Below are 3,952 nucleotides of genomic sequence, written 5' to 3'. Positions count from 1 at the left end.
TAAGCGAAAAGAGAGAATCTGAGATATTTAAATAAGATTTAAATATCTTAATCAATTATGTGTCGGAATTGACTGGGATTGGCATTTGAATTAATATTAAATATTAATTAAATAGTTTAATTAATTATTTAATGTTACTTTAATTTGAAATTCATTATTCAAATTAATTGTTGAATTAAAATGAAGAAAGTCAAAATGTTGACTTTCATCTAATTAAAATGAAGAAAGTCAAAATGTTGACTTTCATCTAATGGAAAAATCATGTTAGTGGAATTTTGAGGTGTCAAAATTTGGTTTAACCAAACTTGCATGTTTGCCAAATAAACCCCACAAGTTTGAGTGGAATTTTGAGTGTCAAAATTTGGTTAACTCAAACATGCATGCTTGCCACATAATCTCAAACATTTAAGTGGAATTTTAAGTGTCAAGATTTGGTGATCTCAAGTTTGCATGAACATGCAAACTTGACTCTTTAAATAGAGTGATCATGATACTTGGAAGGAATTCTTCATCTTGATGAAAAACCTCTCACAAGCACTCTCTTTCACGTATACAAAATCCCTCCCAAGTTTAGTCACTCACCGGATTCCACAATCCCGTTCTAAGGCCGGAGAATAGTGGAGAAGACACTAGTGGTGGTTCGAAATCGGTTCGTGAGGCAAAAGGAGTTTGAACTACAAAAGGTTAGTATTTAAACTCATTAAGTTTTAATACTTATGAACATGCTAGTCATTTACAATAATTGATGTTCTAAAAGTGCCTAAGATCCAAATTGCTTCCGCATGTGTTATATTAACACCAACACTGAACACCCCATGATCATGAAATAAAATCAGAGGTCTAGACTTGTGTGCACCAAAAGATTAGATTAGCCCTGAGGGGCTAATTCTAAGTACCCTGAAATGAATGATGAGATCTAAACTGCCTAGACATCCCTAAGAACCTAATAGATTTCCAAGGCACACAAGTATGACTAGAGTTACTCTCCAGCCTAAAAGCAGGTTGTACGATTTCTTCCGACCTTCAACTACCCTTCCCACTTCGGTAACAATATTTTGAGTTAGACATAGGACGATTAGGTTAATGTGAGCTTCAACTTTGTGGAATGGCCAATGGTGTCCTAAAAAGGGCCATTGTGTTGTAAACCCATTTCTGAGAGGTGAACATGGGACCATGTCGGGATGGCCCAGTAGCTAGTCGGGACACGGGGATTCCATCCCCCAAGCTTATGTCACCGGTCATTCACTGTCTAGGCAAAGCAAGCTGGAAAGGTCAAATAGCAGAAAGATTGTAGCAACTCATCAAGTCAAAGGTAACCTCTATGCCATTAAAAGTTGGAACGATGTCAACAGAGCTTCTGGTTCCTTTTCAACTCTAGTACTAGTACCATTGAGCCAGGCCTAGGTCGTTTAGGGTTGTAAAGCTAATAGTTTAGTTTTATTATCCTACCTAACACATTCCTCTTGAGAGTGGCCATAGGATTATGCGAGTAGTCTTAGTAGCTGGCAAGCACAGGGGAGGGGTTGCCCCCTCAACCTTGGGTGACTAAATGGTCCAATGGTTAGGGTTAGCTAGCCCACCTTCTAATAATTATGAGAGCAAGCTAGCACACACTATGTTGTCCCCATAGAGAGGGTTTTATAAGGTAACACCTTCACCAAGGACACCAATTACATACTGCTTAGGCAGAGCAAGCTATCTAAGTCGAACAGAAAGTAGTTTACCCCAGAGATTAGATTTGTCCCCCAGAAGACCTGTGACATCAGAGAGGGGTGAACCACCCTCTAAATATGCAAAGTGTGTCTGTTAGTAGCTAAAGTAGAACTCAGAACTTTAAAGAACCCTAAATGCTCAAATAACACTAGAAACGAGACCCGAACTTCCTAGAGCCTAGATAAAATTTTGTTAATATCTACTAGGTTAAGGATGCGATGAGAGCTTACAAGTAGGTTGCTTAATGAGTATATTTCTATACCCAACCCCTTTCTTTTTCAAGTATTTCAGAGTGCGGGTTGAGGTGGATGACGTTCAAGAGATGTATGGTCATAGAGGCCATTTTGGAGCATTATTTCATCTTTGTGTTTGAGTCTTTTGTATTTTCTTTTCCAATTATATCCCAAATCTATTTTGCTCTTTCTAATAAATTCGAAGGACACTGATCTTATTATAACTTTTTTCTTTAATTTTTTTTTGTTAATTTTATTTCCATTTAAATTTTATTGATTTTATTTATCTTTTATTTTGGTGATGATTTTGGTGATGATAAGACTTTAGAAAGGTACGCGATGCCTAATCATCACAGGAGTTGAACACATGACACATATAAACAAGAATCCATAATAATATGTTTTGTCAGGTTCATAAGCATGAACTAGGGTCTTACAACATACATTCTAATCATGATTTTCTAATATGCTCATTTTCTATGTAGGGCTTCACGACTATTCTAATTAAAATTATATGGTACACATACGTTGATCATAATTAAGGTCTTAGTCACATGATGGATATGCTTCGCATTCATGTAACATGTTAAAAATTGTTTAGGAGTTCAATATGCTACTTACTTGCATGACTAACTCATTTTTCTCTTACAATAAATACTCCTAATATGGCAATTACGACATATTTCCTTCAATTTATACCTATGTTTAACAATTTATATGGTTAATATAGACTAATACTGATAGAACAAGTTAAGAGGAGTCTATACTATCACAAGTATGGTTAAGGGAACTTAGGGTTTTAAAGGATTCCAAAGAAAAGATTAATAGACCCAAGCGAGTATAACGAGACTAAGTAAGTTATTTCAATGCGTTATTTGAATGTCGTAGTAAGGTTTTATAAGGATTTTAATACCATTGCATAAGGTTTAGAAAGGTAAAAAGAAACCATCATTTTCCTTATTTATAAGAAACTTCTTGAAATTTAAATTCATTTTCGAGAATAAATTTCAAAATGCTCAACCAAAATGGGTAAATGATTTTTGAAAAAAAAAAAAATTTGATTTTTCTAAAAATTAATAATAAAATATTAAAAAATGACTAACCTTAAAAATACCTCTAGAGTTCAAGATATTTGTAGTGACATTATCATAAAATCGAAGTTGCTACCATGAGTAATCTACACAAAATCAATAAAACCTCAAAGTCCAACGGTTGGATTAAGCTGTAAATTTAGTATGTTCAAGAAAACTTGAACTACTTTAAATCCAACGGCTAGAAATTAAATCCAATATTGGTATGTAGGAGAAGATATTTTTGGCCGCTTTAAAAATTTTAAAGTTAAAGTTAAGTCACTTGTGGATGATTCAATGTTGATCAAGACTCTAATTATAAATATGAAGTTTTGGATAAGGTTTTGGGAGATAATAGCTTTTAGTTTGAGTTTCCCTTCTCCAAATTTCTTCTAAATTTAAGAGTTATGATTAACCATTTTGCTTCAAACGGGTTCTAAATGAACTCCTTAACAATTTTCATGAGAATTCGAGAGTTGAAAATGACCCAAACATAATTACTCAATTCGAGTTTCCATGGCCAAATGAAGGAAGACATTTGAAAATTCAATGGGAGCTTACACTCAATGTCACTCTTCCAAACTAATCCGAACCAATTTTTGGGCACTCAAGGAAGAAGTTTCATGAAGACCACGAAGAGTGAAGAACTCAGCATTGAAAGTAATCATAGAAATGACTATCAGCTTAACGAAAGATTGGGTATAATTCAAAATTCGGTCCTTACACACGAGCTCAATTGGTAAAACCTATTCTTTTAGCTTCATGGCAATGAGAGGAAGATTTTTCATGAAGAAATCGAGAGCTAAAGAAATTTCTATCATTCTACTCTATAATCTCGAGAATCTGCCGAGAATGGCTTGAATGTCAAGAGGAAGAATGGTAAAATTTAGGGCGTACATGAAGAATCATAATTCCAAAATGAATTCTACATCTTTT

This window comes from Cucurbita pepo, chromosome 6 (genome assembly GCF_057944985.1).
Source record: "Cucurbita pepo subsp. pepo isolate OVF chromosome 6, ASM5794498v1, whole genome shotgun sequence".
In the NCBI taxonomy this organism is placed as follows: Eukaryota; Viridiplantae; Streptophyta; class Magnoliopsida; order Cucurbitales; family Cucurbitaceae; genus Cucurbita; species Cucurbita pepo.
Note: the sequence above shows the minus strand (reverse complement) of the source record.